General features: G+C 48.9%; 1 protein-coding gene across 1 annotated transcript in view; it reads right to left on the minus strand.

The window, feature by feature from the left end:
• LOC11175922 (zinc finger protein 395) overlaps positions 1-17,522 on the minus strand; it is a 93,560-nt gene that overhangs the window by 75,246 nt on the left and 792 nt on the right. The window lies entirely within an intron of this gene.

The following is a 17,522-nucleotide window of genomic DNA, read 5'->3' on the forward strand; positions in this document are numbered from 1 at the left end:
ATGTGCGCTGGTTTGTTCTCGTTTTTTCCTTTTTCTTTTAAAGTTTGTTACTCAATGCAGTTACTAGTTGGTTGGTTCAAGAGGGAAGGAAAAAAGTTGTACGATGGCACTTCGCCATCGTCCGCTAATGGATGGTGGCAATACGGGATCAAGCTAATCGTCATCGTGGAGCTGCTCTGAGCAGTTTGGTTGTGTTCGGTTTTGTGTGGATATAAGCAGTCGCTTCGATTGAGCGTTGCAGTAGAGTAGTATTTGTGCTGGTGTATGCATGTAAAGCAGCTAATAATGAAGCACTTTCCCTGCTCTTACCTGTATGACTTCTTGAGTGCACCCTGTACGGCTTATAATTGGTGCAGATGTATTTCCAAAAAATGCAAATGCTTTTTCACCGAAGAAAGCAATGAAAGGCATATGCAGGCAACGTAATTATGTGCATGCATTGCGTGACAAACAGAGAGTAATTTATAAAACAAAATAGTTGCGTGAACAGTTTGTAAGCGAAAAAAGAAAAAGAAGGTAGAGCCTTACTTCACCCCACTGCCAATATTTTCCCACCATACCATAACGAACCAAAAATGCAAATATGTATGAAAACACGCACAAGCAAAAAGTAAATGGCAAAAAATACTCTTAATTTTCCACGGTATATTTTCATAATTTGCCATATGTTTTCGGCGCAGCATTGTTGTTAAATACGAAAAGATGAAAGCACAGTTTACTGTGAGATAGGAGAAGGTTCTCATTTATTATTATCATGTGTTAGCAAACTTTTGCGCATTGATCGTAGGAGGTGCCACAGATCATCTCAATGCCGTATGACGAAACTGTTATTGTAATTTCACAAATATCCTTTCACGGCGCAGAGCACCGATTTCCCGCAGCTTGATCCGCGAACGTTTATTGATGTCACATAAACGCCCACTGATGGCATAATCAAGCGCGTACCGCACAACATTACAGTTGGATGCAAATTCGATAAATGTGTAACATTGACCGCAATCAAAACCACATTGTTGCTCGTGTGTGAAGTTGTTGTTTTGCTGTACTTCCCGCGGAGTATTATTTAAATGAAAAACACAGACACACGCCTGAAGCAATAAACATTTGATTGCTTAAGAGGAGTTAAAAAGGAGGAAAAGGACGTTACTTTAAACATGATTTACTTTGGCTAAAGCGTTTCATCAACAGTATTGTGTGTGTGTATGTTTGAAGGTTTGTTTTGAAAATTCATGTACCGTGTTCTGTTTGATTCATTATTTAGGTTAACTGCCCCGGTACATGCCCGCGTACATGCAAAACTGCAAAACTACAGGCCCCCGCGTTGACAGGCAGGCCTCGCCGGTCCGACGCCAGATGGTAACGAAAACAAGAAGAACAACAACAAAAAAAAGAAACAGGGTAATTATTGCGCGAGGTTGCAATTTTCTCAAGAGCCTCCGTCTGTGTCTGCTCCTGCTTTGCCAGCCGTACCTCACTCCAGGTGGCACACAAACGCAGTGTAGTGGGCTGCTCACGGAACGAGGATTTGTCATGCACCACACGCATAATGCACCGTGTATGCGAGAGGGTTATGCGAGAGTCCGCAAAAGCGAAATGAAGTAAAAGCAAACGTCTTAAACCACCGAACAGAACAACCGTTTCCCCATTCCGGGCACGCGGTCATCGGCATGACAACCTGACAGCAACACCATCACCGGTCAAAAGGTAATGGTTGTATAAAAAAAAAAACAAACTATTCCTTCGCGCATCACTTAATCCACCCCGTCGATCGTGCGGAGCACACTTTCAAATCGCGTCGCACACTGAATTTAAATGTGGGCTTTCAGGGCGTAGAGTGTAACATTTGACCAATTTGCCAATTTGGGGAGGCCAATTGTGGAGGAAAAGGCAATCCCCTGTAACGGACACACTCTCTCTCTCGCCATGGAGGTAAACTCACTTCCTGATAGCTGGTTGTGTGTGTGTGTGTGTGTGTCTCATTTGTGCACAATTCAACTAACAAACGGCCTGACATGTTGAGAACCCGTTAGGGGTCAGAAAGATCATACAGTTCTTTGAGGAGTTTTTGGAGCAATTAAAGCCTTGAGCGTTACAACAGTGACGAGAGAAAGCGGACTAGGTTAAGTTTGACGTTGAAGTCAAACTGCATAATGTAAACCATCTTCCAAAACAGTCCGCACCGAGTGGAAAATCAAATTCAGCGCGCCAGCTACGAGCTCCATTCCCTCCCCGTCCCCCCTGTGTTTGACACACTTACGTCAGTTTTTCACAAAGCCAACGGCGCTGCTTACGAAACATGGCCGGGCACGAATTAAATTCGCACCAGCGATCGCGGAAGAAGATGCGCTCCAAACAAGGCAGCGTCTCTTGATGGGGGGGGGGGGGGAGGGGGGGGTGTGTGAGTACATTTCTTCACACAGCGACGTAACAAACACAGCAGGCTCCCGCCACTATCACTACCATCCCCCCACGGGCCAGTAACACCAAACAGAAAAGAAAAACACACTTCAAAAGTGCAGCTCGATTGAGTAACCGAACTGGGCGGCCGTCTACCGTCCCTTGCCACACTTGCAGTATCGCTGCCGACAACCATCACCGTGAAGCGAACGAAACGAGCGGCCCGCAACGTGTCGAAGATCATCTTTGGGCGTTCCATTTCTTCTGCCGCATTCCAGCCGCAACCGGCAATCGAACCCCGGTGTCTCGAGATAGCCCGAAAACCGAAAACGTCCGCTCACTTTTGCTCACTTTTCCCCCGCTCTGGTCCGCGGTTGGTTTCCTTTCATTTCCATTCATTTTCATCTGCCGGTCCCAGCGGCTGGTCTCTATCGGGTTTTTTTTTTGCTGCCATTTGGGTTTTGTCAGATGGTATCGCGTAGTTTCGCACAGCTACACAGACACATTTCACGTGGGGGAAACTCTTTCCTTTCGTCTATGGTCTTTGTGCTGTTTTTGATTGTTTCTTAAGTAGCTGTGTCAGTTAAATGTAGAGTTGTAGTTAGGTGCGAAAATTGCATGAATATTAAAGTGATTTAAAAGCAACCTTTAGGCCACAAATCAGCTCAAAGATAGAAACCGTTGCCGAAACTCACGCATAGCCTCAGTGAAATCGAAATTAAAAACAGATCAAAAACCTTTTCATCGTAAGCCCACCGTTCCCATGAAAATCATTCCATGATCAGCTCGAATTTTCCCCCAGCACCTTTCCCCCCAGTGGTACACTATTCCTAAGGTGGCATTTAAAATCTACCAGCCAACCAGGGAGGAAAAGGGGCTGCTGCGGTAGTACACCTTTACAGTCGATCCGAAGACGTGGCGTGCGGATGCGGATGCGTGCCCAGATTGAGTGCTTTCGAAAGGGAAATGTCTCCGGAGTTTTTTTTTATTCCCCCCTAATGCCCGATACGCAAGAAGCCAGTTGCTTCGGAGGCTCTGTCGGTTGAGGAAAAAAGGGCGAGTGTCTTTTGTTATTTCTTCTCCAAAAGCGAGTAGAGTTTGGTAGGGGAAAAAGGGCAGCGGTAGCTTCGTGTAGCGGTGGTGGTGGCCAAATTGAGGTCACGCAACCGAATGACCATTCCGTGGAAATAATAGGTGTAGACGAGAAAGAGAGGGAAGGAGGGAAGGAGAGACAACACGAGAGATCACGAAAAAAACTCCAATCCCTTTCCAGGGCTATACTTTTTAAAGGGCCAAAACCAAGACAACACGCATCATTTCATCAGCCGTTTCTCTGCTTCAGATAGGCCTGTGGATTGATTTGCATCCAGGAGGGGAATGCTTTTTTTTATTGCCACCCAAAAGTAAGGGCTGAACGAATAAAGGTAGACTTTAAAAGTGCACCTTTTCACTAATAAATCCAATCGAAAAGCTTTCCTCTCTCGGATTTCAAGTTTTCGACTGTTAGCTGTTTAAAATCATTCAAACACTGAAATCCCGTTCTTCGCTGCATAGTGTACTGGTCCGGTTCGACTAACAACAAAACTCATAAAAAACACACACAAACAACAGACACACATTTGTGGGGTGGACGTTAAGATAGCATATCGAAATAAACATATCAACAGCGTGAACCGCTTCGGACGAAAATGAAAAAAATAAAAAATAAAAATAAATTTCCTCCTCTTTGTGAGAGATGCAGGTCGCCCCAATACCTCTCGGTTTGCGTTGTCGTGAGTAAGAAACGGAATACTGAATATATTGTAATCAAAATTGAGAGAAAGTCCGATTACAAGTGGTGCGACTCCGATGCCAAGCGGCAGCAAAGTAAAGTGAAATGGAAGAACAGTAACTCGCACAGCATGAGATTTCTGGAGGACCGAGGCCGCAGCTTTCTGCTCATCATCATCATCATCATCAAATCACTACCAACTGAAGAAGACGAACCCCGTTGTGTACGTTTTCTGCTTTAAAAAAAAGGCCAAGAAAGTGATGGTGTTTGTGTGCGTCGTTTTTATTATATATCCCCACAATGTGCCGTTATTTCCATCGTACGCACCGATCGTACGCAAAACCAGCCCTCGAAGAGGAGCCCACCAAACGGGAAAAGCGTCCTACCGCTCCACCCTCCATCATACCCTCATGCCAAAGGCTGCCACGCGATCGATGGACGCGATCATCATTTGTATCGCTCTTCGCAGCGGTTGGCGATTGCATAAGCACTGCACCGCATGATAGAAATGAAACGCTCGAAAGAAAACGCACATTCGCCCCGATCCGTCCCGAGATGCATTTCACACCCCCCTCTGGAGGGAGGAGGAGAAGAAGGAGGAGGAGAAGGAAAGTGCCGCGTAACTAATAAATTTCAAGATGCTATGCAGTTTTCTTCTGCGACGGTGCGGGAAACGGAAACGGGGGAAAAAACAACCCGCGGGAAGCACCTGGGGATTTGTGCCCCCCACTTGGTACGGGGTTTCAGCACACGATGGCGTACGATCGGACTAAGCAAGTTTGTATAAGGGGAGAGGAGTTTTCCCAACGTGGAATCATGTTGGCCGCCACCTGCAATAAATCTCCATTTTCAGCACACCGGACAACTGACTTCAGGCGTTCAACTCCTTCCCCTGTCCCGGGGGCGGGAGAAAGCTTTGCAGCGAATGAAACCGTTTGCATCACAAATAAGTCTTGTGCGGCGAGGCCGCAACCACCAAGAAGCCGGGCGAAGAAAACTCCGCGCAATTAGCCGTAGCGTAGTTTGTGTGCGCATTATCATATGGAAAACATGGTGAGGGAAGGAGCGTGTAGGGGGCAATGGACCGGTCTGGCTGTCTGTTTGGCTTGCACGCGGCGCGAGGCGAAATGGGAAACCAAACTGTGCAAGTGATTTTGTAAAACTAACAGTTAAACCGAACGATTTAAAGCATTTGTTGTGTGCGTGTCTGGCGAGAGGAGGAAAATCGAGAACACAGAGACTGAAAGCGCCTAAAAAAACGCTCTTTCTACACCGATGGGGAACCCACCATTTTGTGTGTGTGCGTGTGTGCGTATGACCCCAAATTCGAAGCACTCCCAAAATTCAAGCTGGTTCAGCTTTTCATTCTCCAAACTGGCGGACCAATAGACCAATCCGGGCAACCCGCGATCACATCGCAAGCTTACAAAGTCTTAGCGAAGCGTCTGTCATCAATGGGGAGAACGGTGCGGGGAACGTGCGTACCGGTCAGTGGAAAAGTTGTCTAGCGAAGGGGCCACGCCAGCGACGCCAGCCGCGAAAAGCAACGGTTGCTGCGTAGCGTCGCCGCTGTCCGTTGGGCATGTCGCCGGGCCGCGTTTCTAGCTGTCCTATCCAACGACGGCTCTTCTTCCACTGCTTCTTTCTCATTCCCGTACCTTCGCTTAGCGGGAGAAGGGGTGGGGGGGAGTTTTCTACGCAGCGCTGTGGCGCGGGCATTTACGCGCCATCGTCAACAGTGCGTGCCGTGGGCCGAATGATGAGCCCGGGTCCATGATTACTTTCTGCGTGCGCGACCCTCTCTCTCTCTGTGTGTGTGTTTGTTGCGGTTCTTTCCAAATTCAAAGACGACGCGGCAAAAAACACCGTTATCTTTGGCGTCCGGTCGCGCAACAGTTGTGCGCATCGCCGCGGCCAGACGCCGCAGACGACGAACGGTGACAGGACGGTTGCGCACCGGCTACGCATAATGTTGATTTGGCTCGCTACCTTTCTTCCCACCGGGTCTAAGCAGGTTAGCCGTCAAGAGGGAAGAGAAGAGAGAGAGAGAGAGAGTGGGAAGTTCGGAGGAGGAGGCTTCATGTTTCCCTTCTATCAAAATGGGTGTTTTTTTCTGCCTTTCTGGCTGTTGTTGCTTCAATCACGCCTCACGGCAGAGAGGCACATTCCCACATACGCATAATGGTGTGTGAGTTGTGGGTCCGTCCGTGTTTTTTTTTGTGTTTTATTTTTTGTTTTCCATACGCACCCCGCTTTACCGGACCGCTGTTTTGGGGGCGAAAACATGTTTCTCATCGTTTCTGGTGCGTTCGCGGTGAGAAATCTTGTTTCGTTTTTTGTTGCCAATTTCCCTCCCCAGGCCGAACGCGGCCAGTGCCACACTCAAATCTAAATAAGCTTCAATCTAATCTTTTACCAGCTTGCTGTGTCCCACAGTGCGTGCCTTTTCGGTGGTTTTGTGCGTCTGCTTTCCGAGCCATCTTCTCCCATTGCGAGGCTAATGATGATCACAATCAGTAGCCAGCAGTCGAGATCGTTAGCTGTTATCGGGGATTTTTTGTTGTAATATAGTTACTTCAGTTAATCAGTGTTAGCCAACGGGCTGAAAGATTTAATTTGAAAGCAGTAATGTGTCGTACTGAAACAATTTATGAAAGATTTTTTTAGATAAAATCAAACTAAGTGCTTGATTGAAGTGAAACGTTGCTTCGGTGTTGAAAAACCAACATTCTTTTTTGTACAAAAAGGGTGATATAAAATGGTACGAATGGTTGTGTTTGATTTTGAAAGCCTGAAAGGATGTAAATTCAACCGTGTGTGCCGGCACATGTTTTCCTTTCCCCTGCTTACCCCTGCTGCTCCCCTCCGCTCTACCGACGCAAACAGGAAGCTTTTTGTCCGGAATCGGTGATGCGCATCGCTGACCGCGTCTTGCGGATCCTTGTATTCAATTGTCTCAATTTGGAAACGTACAAAAGGGGTTAGTTTTTCACTTCGGGCCGTGAAACAATACAAAAAAACCAAACAACAACTTCACAGTTGGCACAAGGAAAAAGAATTATGGGTTTTACAAAAAAGTGCCCCATCATCATTGTTCGAAACAGTAATTCCTATGCAGCTCGATTGCCGCAATCATTCTCGAAGTTGATTTTTAAACAAAATAACCCCTCTCCCCCCTCTTCTCCGATGCCTGCTCGCGACCCCTCCGGTCCAGTAGGTCTTTTGTTTCCCGCCGCAATGAGCCCGACGGTGAAAGTAGTAATCATTTCTCTCTTTTCCCATTTGCCGAAAACGAGCGCGGTTGTGTACGGTTTTCGTTGGTGTTTGTTTCAGGCCAGCCACTTGAAAGCCACACCGGAAGCAGCAGCAGCAGCAGGAAAATGCAGCACCACATAACGCGCAGCGAACCACCAGCCATAACACTTCCGGAGAGGGGCGTATGCTGGCATGCAATGGCAATGGACAGTGAGGGCGTGCTGTGTTTGTGTGCACACCGTGCGCCGGTAGTCGTCAATCACTCGATTTGAACATCGATCCCCAACGCACCCGGCCGGTTGACGAAACTGACGGGAACAAACTGTACCCATTCGCGTCTGGTGGAAGAACTTTGTCTAAAGTGTGCTGTAGAATGTACACGGGAGGCGTTTCTTTGTCAGCAATAAACTCATGATTTGGTCGAAAGAATACACACACACCCAGTACGTCATTCGTTGCGTATATTTTCCGTCACTCCATAGCGAGTAACAAAAAAAATCATGATCTTCCACACGCGTTACCCCCAATCGCGTGTATTCGTGAGATGGAGTCTTGCGCGTTCTTTTTCAAATGCGTGTATGCGTGTGCTGTCCAGTTAGTGGTTCGTGTTTCCTCTAACCCCTCGACATTACACACACCCTTCTCGCACCGGCGTGTGGGTCATACCGGCGCCCCAACAGCGTGGTAGTGGTGTTTGCGCACCGAGTCCCTTTTTCCGCGTCGATATGTAATTACGCACGTGTGTGTGTGTGTGTGTGTGTGGGCAAAGGGCAACAAACGCAAGGGACACAGCAAAATGGTTGTAATATCCTACTTGATTGGGCAGCGTTCACACAAAGCTCAACTACCTTAATCGAGCAGAACCGAGCGAATGAGCCAAAACTGTCCGATAGTGCCCGAGCAATGAGAATAAATTTGAAACATTAAAAAACACACAGATCACACACACAAACACCCGCATCTGCCTCGCACACACACACACATTCGTGCTCGATTTTATTAAAGCCGGCCGGTGGTCAAACTATTGTGACAGCGTGCCAGCATTCGGAGCATCCGTCCCGGGTGAGCGAGCCGCGGTGATGATCACGACGGTTGATCGTTCTGGTTTATTTACATGACCGTCAAGGAACCAGAAGGCGAGAAAGAAAGAATATTGTGAACGAGTGTTTGTGCGTATGTGTGTGTGTGTGGGGACGCGTGTGGGTGCGGCTAGCTCCATTGTGGGGTGGTGAATGCGAGAAGCTAGACTAAAAATACAGCCAGCGAGCGAGAGCCGCACAACACACAAAAACAACGCCATCGCAATCGTTCCGAACTCGGGCTGCACCCGAGCACGTAACGATCGTTTCAAACTGCTGCCGGACATGTTTGGGTCGCGCGGGCGGGATTGGCTGTGCCGATCAGCTCCCGCCCGGCTTCCGATGCCGGGCGGAATCGAATCACATTTGCTGATCGATCGATCGACCTTGGAGCAGTCGCGCAACCGGTTCGCGCCGATCGGGATGTGGGTAGCGCTAAATAGCGCGGTGCGGCCATGCTAAGTGCGCATGATCAGCGAACGTACGCAGCCAACGACGCCGTCCGTATGCTGAGAGGCTTTTGGGGAGTGGCACCGGTTACAGCAGCTTAAACTGGAGTACGAACTATCTTATATACACACACACACACATAGGGAAACTGAAAAGAACGAAAGATAGAGAAAAGAAGCAGCGTGTTCTTTAGATTGTTTTCAAGGCCGTCCTGACCGTTCGGGACTGATAACGGTCACGCGTGCCCGTCTCCAGCGCTCGCTCCGTCTGGGCGGCTTTAGTTTGGGTGTAGTTTTGTCGTTTTTTGTGACCCTCGCTCTCCCTCCCCTTTGCCACCCCTGGGTCGGAAAACAAACGAAAAGAATTTGAACAACCAACGCCATTTGGCTCAGACTATGGCCCAAACTATGCGCTGACGTCACACGACGCCCGCCGCACAAACAGTCTCTTCCGCGTGTCCCGGGCAACATCACACAAACTGTCCCTTATCACACGAAACCTCCCTTTGTGTGCGTGTGTGTTTTCCCTCTCTTTCATCTAGACCCGGTTTCGGTCGTTCTCGGTCCTTCGATCGTAACCCTATGTATGGATGGGGTGCGAGCGCGCGCGCTCTTGTTTGTGTCTGTGAGTTGTTTGCGCAACTCATGTCGCGGCATATCGTCATCACAATAATCACTCGCACAGTACACACAGTACACTTCCCCATACCGCCGCCCCCGTTGGCATCGATGCCGGCCGGTGTTTGTTGCCGGCAGCAGCGTGAGCAAGATGTCAGCAGGAAGCACGAGCGCGGCTCCAGCGCCAACACGCTGCTCGCTTGCGCGCCCGCGTTGCGCTTATGACGTGACTGTGTTTTTGTTTGCGCATCGAGCGGGTACGCCGTGGCCGTGTTACACCCGTTCGCGTATGGGGCCGCGTAGGGCAGTGAATGGATTAAATTAAAAACAAGCCCTAAATCATTCCAGCTGAATTAAAATGAATTTGTTTGTTTGCGTGCGTGCGTGTGTGTTTGCCGTTTCGCATATTTGTTTGTTTTTTCTTCTTTTGCTTGGTACGTGCCAAAAAGGGCTGTGCAAGGGCTTCCGGGGAAGAGAGCAAAAAAAAACACATGAAAGCCCATATTGAAAGGCTCGGGTTGGGTAACTTTCCGGACCGGTTTTCGAAACCGAAACCGCAAAAGCTCGCACGAATGAACAGTTCCCGGCACTTCCCGGCAGTGCGGGGGAAAAGTTGCCAAGCACCGGGGAGGAGGGGGCTGTCCTCGAGTTGCAATGCAAATAAGTACAGCCCCACACTGATCGACACACATTCTCCATCTTCTGTATGTGTGCGTTGGTAAAGATATAAGCGCCGTTACTTGCGAACCATCTACATCCTGCGCACTGACTGGATGCTAATTTGAAGGCTGCGTGTACGCACGCATTTCAAGCAACAACGGGCATTCCTCGCAAAAACAACAACAAACAGCGCTAACCGATCTAACCTAGCAGGCAAAAAAATAGTAAATTTTAGAGGTCAACCGGTAGCTAAAGTTGAACGAAACAAACGGCAAACGGTCGGTCGCACGCACCCGCAAACAATAACAAACGGGGACGAATGGGGCGGCACAGGGAGGGGGGGGGGGGGGGTCCATTTTTATGCGTTCTCTGTTTTGGTCACGAAATTCGCGAAACTAATGACCTTCCGGGTAGTGGTGCTGGTGGTACGCGTAAGCCTGTCCCACTCGTTAGTGTGTGTGTGCTAGAGTTTGCCGTGGGCCGTGGGCTAATTAATGCTCAAGGCTCGCTCGGCTTGCCTTGAGAGCACACTCCCTCCCAGCATGCTCGAATCGATCCCGGGTCTCATTAGCATACAGCAGCAGCAGCAGCAGCAGTAGTAGCGTCAGAGTGAATGGTGTTGGAAAGGTGGCATCCCGAGTGGCAGTGGCAACGCAAACTGCGTCATTTCGGCCGGACCTTGCCCCCGCCCGAGAAGGCATGATAAGAGCGGCCCCGGGTTCACTGGGACAAACCGGGCAGCGATCATGGCTAATCCCAACGCAACGTTTATCGAACGAGCGGTCAAAACTTGGATCATGATACCAACACACACACATAGACACAAGCAGACAATTCGTTCGTTCGGCGTTCATTAGCAAATTCATTTCAATCCGCTCACGTTCGGGGGGCGCGCAGCAGTGAGATGATGGCGCCTCTCGATTCGCTCTTTGCCAATTGGTTTGTTTACAATCGTCCTCATTCCGCTCGCATCTCGATCGTCGCGCAAAGAGCGGGTGGAAAGCGGAGCGGAGGGGGCACGCCTTTTACGGATTGGTTCTCGGTTTAATATGCCGACCGAACCGAACGGACGGACTACCTCAAGGTCTAGGCGGTTCTTAGGACGGCCGCTCACACCACCACTACTGCACAGCACACGGTTCGAGCACAGCTCTCGACAGCACAACAAGTGCCGACACGTACTATCAGTCACCCCTAGCACGGATGCCGCAAACCTTTCGGAGTGCCGTGATACCTCTGCTGTGGTGGGCAGAGAAAAATATACCATGACGCCAATCGCAACCCTCACCGTTGATGACGCCGACGATGACGTAAGCGTTTCGGGCATTCCCCAGCAGCGGCCGCTCAGATTTTGCTGTCGTCCTTGCACCAACACCGAGGTACTATACTTCTTTGGTTCCAGGTTGAGCTATGCCGCAAAAAAGCTCGTTTTATTGAACTGCAATCTATGCGACTGTGTGAGTGTGTTTGTGTGTGTTGAACGAAAACCTGTCTACATCCTGTTTGCTGCTGCTGCTTCATCATTACGTTCTCTCTGGTGGATGCGAGTCCATCCAAAAAGGCCTTGCCCTTTATAAGGAGCAGCGGGAAGTTGGCTTTAACCAAAACTGTGAACGAATGTGTGGAACGAACAAAAAAAAAAAAAGAAAACCAACCACTTGCACTAAAATGTCGCCTGGCGTGAAGCATTGCGTAAAGGTCACACGGGGAGCAGCTCATCCGTGTGCAGCAGCAGCAGCAGCAGCAACGAGTGATCGCTTCAATGCCTTTTTCATCATGGGTATCGCTTCCTCGGTCTATCTGCTGCACAACACGCTAGCGATACAGTTGATCTCCGATAGGTTAGCTCCATTTATCCAGATGGTATTTTATTTACAGACGGACGCCGCCTTGCTGTATGAAGCACATTAATCGGAGTAACATTTTAACTTGAGAGTGATTTAACGCTATCAATTGCAAGTTTTCCAAACATTTTTGTGGTGGCACTCTTATGTGGCTTTACCGCGTTTGTTGTTGTTTGTGCGAATCACTTGGCCCTAGCGGACATACCAGCACATACCACGCACTTGTTAGCCCCGCGTTATAAATAGCGCAGAACGCAGATGAATCACGCAAATGCGGTGCACGAAGAAGACCACTAAATGTAGTGGTGGTTCGGTTTTCTCCAATCCCAACGTCAGCGTGAGCCAAAGGGCAGCCGAAGAAGCAGAACCGACGGCCTGAAGACGCGCCACATTGCGACAACTGGCAAGGTGTGGGGGCGCTGTTGTGCGTTGTTGCGTGCGATGCGATGATGGTGGGAAGATGGTGTTAAAAATAACCCTCATAATCATACGCAGTGAGAGTTGGCGGTGAGATGGTGCGGTGCGCTGCCCCAAGTAACGGTCGCTGGGTCGTCCCCATTCTGACGTCATGGGAAAACGCATCCGCACACCGTGGAGTGATGGAGCGCGAAATAAAAACCACTGACCAGAGCACACGCAGGCGGCCCTATCAGTGCTGTGCTGTGGGTGACGTGCGGTGGTGGTGCAGGGTTCGCTATGCGACGGAAATAGCATCAGCAACCTGCCGGTGGAGACAGGTCGGCTCGTGGCAGAATCGATACAGCGCAAGATTCATTGCCAGTTGCGTGTGCGGGCCATTATTTACCTGCTGCTGTTTGGGGGGCATTGTGTGGATTAATTTTGGATTACCTCGGAACGAGCACGTTGTTTAATTTCACTTCAATTCTGCGAATCTCGAAGAGAGCTGTTAATTAAACCCGGGCACACCAGCGAAGTCCACAATGTTAAGCAAGAAGTTTGTCATTCCTTGCCAATAGATTGTGCAACAGAACGTTGCACCCAACACGTCCAACCCAAAAAAAGTGCTCCTCCACCCACCCACTGTAACGGCTTTGTTAACACGCTTCTTTGTTGCCGTTCCGATGCAAAACCTACTCAGCACGGGAGAGCTCGAGAAGAATAAGAAGAAAAAGCCGACAAGCAAACCAATCCGCGGTCATAAAACCGGAGCTAGAAACGGTTGCGCTGTTTAGCGAATTGAACGCAAACACTCCCCCACCCTACCCTAGGCGAGCCTGCAGCAGCGAACAAACGAATTCGCGCACACAAGGAAGAAGAGTGCAACGGCGGCGAACAAGAGAAAACGCAATCTGTAAAATGCATAACGACCGCCGCCGCCGCCGCCGCCACCGCCATCCGCTCATGTGTGGCTCATTTGGGGTGGGGTGGTGGTGTTTCGAGCGAGTTGAAGGTCGGTCATTGGATTTTTTGAAGGACAGGGACCCGCTGTGTCAGCTGCAACCTGCCAAACAGCACTGCACTGGTGGTGGTGATGAGGCGTGTGCAATCCACAGGCAAACAAACACATAAACAAACAAAAATAAAACCAAACGAAAACAGAAAAAAAGGCAATGAATATTAGCGGTTGGTTACGAAACAAACCTATGACAGAGCCAGGTTGTAGGAAGAAGACAGCAGACCGGCAAATGGGGCGGGATGCTAGAAGGGGCGACACCGGCTGGGAATGGTATATGCGACAGTAAGAAGTGAGATAGCATCACCCCAAGCGTGACAGCAACAGATGAAGTAAGAAACGATCCACGACCCTCACCCACCCCACTAGAAAGAAGAAAACAAGTGCAATTTCGACAGTCAATCGGCAACTGTGCGCAAGTGGCTGTGTGACATTCGCAAGCATCCAAATTGCAATCAGTCAACGGGCAGCATTGGTGGTGGTAGTGGTGATGATGATGGTAAATGCACAAAAGATGGGGAGATGGTGTGGTGGAGGGGGGAGGGGGTGCGATAATAAAGATGTATATACAGCGGAGACACTGTACACAGGGTGACGCGGGATACAGTAACCAGTACAGGCGCACACATTCTCTACGCCTGCACCGTTCTCTGCACCGTCGTAACGCACCGTAACGGTCACCCCGTAACGGCCGGTTGCTTTTTTGCATTCTGCTCAACTGCTGGGAGTGTGTGTGAGTGTGGTAGAGGTGGTAGAGTGTCGGTTTATCGATAAAAATAGCGAACAGCATCGACGGCCCCAACTCAAGCCAAACTCTTCCTATCCCTTGTAACCACCCATCCTGTCCCCTCCACTTGGGGACAATTTATTAGATGCGAACGTTTCAGCGAGCAAAAAGTGTATGTGTGTATGTGTGTGGGTGTATGTGGGTGCATTCGGTAAGAAAACGCGAAACAATAATTAACACATTGCAACTCACGACGGTCGATGAGTTTTTTTGTTCATTATAAACCTTTTTTTTGTGTTGTTGTCGCTGCATTCATTGCATACGTCAGAATGATGAAGGAAAAGCACACATAGAATATATTTATCACTTGGTGTTTCGATGTAAAAAAAAACAAACAACGTCACTACGCTAGCATGTGTGCCAGATAAGTAAATTAAAAATAAATCGAAAAGGGTACAAAATAACACCACCATTAGAGGGATGAAAAGAACACATTTAACTCTTTTTACCGTTGGTTGGAGTTTAAATGGTTCCATAGAAAATGAGAGAAAACGAGGTAATGATTTTTTTTGCTATATTAAAGTCGTACCGTTTGATGATTGAATGAAACCAATTGTCAATCAAACATCACACGATCACTGCGATCAGGGAGGGGGTTTGTGAAAAAAAAAACGTTTTCAATCACATTAAAATACTTTAACGGCATGACATGCAGTGGAGGGTATTTTTACACATCTTTTCTTCGAACGCTTAAAAGGAAAAAGACCTCCACCAAATCACTGACCGAGCGCAACGTGGCCAGCCGGTGGCAAAGAACTAACACCCGAACTCCCTGTTTGAACTGTTTGCGGCGTTGCTAATGCGGGACAACCCCTACATAGTGGGCCGGTGCAGCCGTCACCCGAAAGATCAATGAACAAAACGGGTCGTCGATCGGGCGATCGTCCGTCCGTGTGTGTGTGTGTCTGTCAGTCTGTGCCTATCAAATGAGATTGATCGGCCCAACAACGATTGCGGACTGGACCAGCCGATGTCAATGAACTGTGCACGATGTGTTGCACGAAAAGGGTGCATGGAAGAGAGCTCATAAAATGGCACGAAAGCAAGAAAAGGAAGAGGCAGAATAAAACAAAAAAGAACTTCCAACGAGAAGGAAGCAGTGTTAGTAGTAGCAGCAGCAGCAAACAAATGAAGCAAACAAGTAAAACAAAAAGGTCGAGTTCAATAACATAACGAATGTGTGTACTGTGGACGGTACACGAAAGACAAAAAAATGGGACACACCGCACAAACAAAGACACGCAGAGACCCGCGTGCTGCCCTCACGTGGCCATTGAACGTTCCCCCGCTGGAGGAATGAACCTCGTGCCGGGTGTGTGTATAGCTATTCAATGGTGGAGCTGGGGGCTTCAGCCGCTGTTTGGTTGGCTGGTGAGCGCCCCTTCGCTTTATCAGATGCTGTTGTTGCCACAAAACCACCGAACGAAGGCACCGCCGTTTAATCAATATTTTAAATCAAAATCACTGTCAGCTAATCTAATGTTGTAAATTGTTTGCCCCAGTTTGCCGAGACATCAGGCCCCAAGCTTACAAGCAACTGCACAGCTACTGCAACTTACCCCTCTGTTTCGCTGCAGAACCTAATGCCCAAAAAAGGACACGTTTGAAAAGCGCATGGGATCTTGACGAGGCGCACAAATACACACTCACACACACACAAGCGAAACACTTTGTAGAGGAGGTCGCTTTACACTGTGCTGCACACTGGAAACCACCGAAACCTGCCGTGACCTGGAAAGCTACGACACTTACTGCCGTCCTTTGTGCCACGCGATGGAGGCTCTTGGTGGCTCGTAACGTTTCGGCAGCTCCAGAGCAGGCTGTGGATGCTATTCCCTGCCGTCTGCTTCTTCGCAGTTCGCCGCCGCACTATCTACTGCTCTTCACTTTGACCTTATTTCGACCTTAACCTATATACCAAGTCCCTGCTACTGCCAGGGCCTGTTCGGTAAGCGTGTAACGTGTAACAAAGTCCCTTTTGGCTCCAGAGCCTCCTTGCAGGACACACAATCACCCAAAACGCTCCATTTACAGTTCAGGCCAAGATTGATTCGATCGCCTTAGAGACAAAGCATTTTCGATTAGCTGTAAGATATACTGAAAACAGAATATAGGCCCTAATTTCCAACTTCAGCAAAGATAGAATGTTCCCGAAACACGAGCAGGATTTACATGGCGATTGTTAGCATAGGTTCGGTGCGTTCGTGCTGTACTCCTGTGGCCCTTTTACATATATACGTACAGCCATTCCAGAATTGGGTCACCGATGGGGGAAAGCGATCCCCATTTATGGAGTTTTGCCAGCGAAAAAAAGGGCAATATAACGCGCACGCACCATTTTCTCACTTCCTGCTTTGGGGATGCCCCAGTACCCAACCCGCGGTACGAGCGATGTGTGCGAAAGAACCGACCACGACTCATTTGTTGCCTTTACCCATACATGCAAGCGCACGGGCGCGCACACTCAAACACACACACACCAGCAGCAGCATGGGAGTGTGCGCGCATGCACTTGCTTCGAATTTCAGAACGTGGCAGGAGGAAGATTGACCTACTTTTCCATCTACCATCGTTGTAACCCCGTTGTAACGCGCCCGATGGGTTCTAGTGCGCGCCATATTGGATCTATTTGCAAGTTGGGCCGACCGAAACATTATTCGGGAATATTCCCTTGCCTATCTGGAATGGTTCCTTCTATTGGGCACGATTTTACCCTTGCTTGCTCTTACAGTGATCTAGGCTTCTTTGTTGTTTGTTCGTGTTCGATCGGGTACTCGTTTCTTTTTGGTTCTGCCTGTAAACGAAGAGATAGGTGGTACCAGTTGTAACGAGTCGCGCTTCTCCTTGACCTACTTTTACGTGGGGGGAGTAGCACAGTCATAAGTCGAACAAGCGGGGCACAGGGAACCTTGGTGGGTGTGTGCCGACACACCACTCTGCGCAAGCAATGTAGTAAATAGTAGCAGCAAAATTGGGGCCGATGGAAGGGAGTGACCGAAAAAAAACGGACAGACATTTTTCCAAGAACACACCCCTCTTGCTATGCGCTGATGTCCAAAAGATTGTAGATGGATCCCTTTTCTTTTTTGTTGGGGAGATTTCCAGTAACATTGACCACTCGCAATGGAGACAGTCGGTTTAAAAAGCGCTCTCTTAAGAACTTTATAATGCAAAGAACAAATGGTAGGTGGGGAATAAGGGTGACAGTTTTGATGCTAATTAAATTGTGTCGCGAAAATAGGCTTTAA

The sequence above is a fragment of the Anopheles gambiae genome, chromosome 2 (genome assembly GCF_943734735.2).
Source record: "Anopheles gambiae chromosome 2, idAnoGambNW_F1_1, whole genome shotgun sequence".
In the NCBI taxonomy this organism is placed as follows: Eukaryota; Metazoa; Arthropoda; class Insecta; order Diptera; family Culicidae; genus Anopheles; species Anopheles gambiae.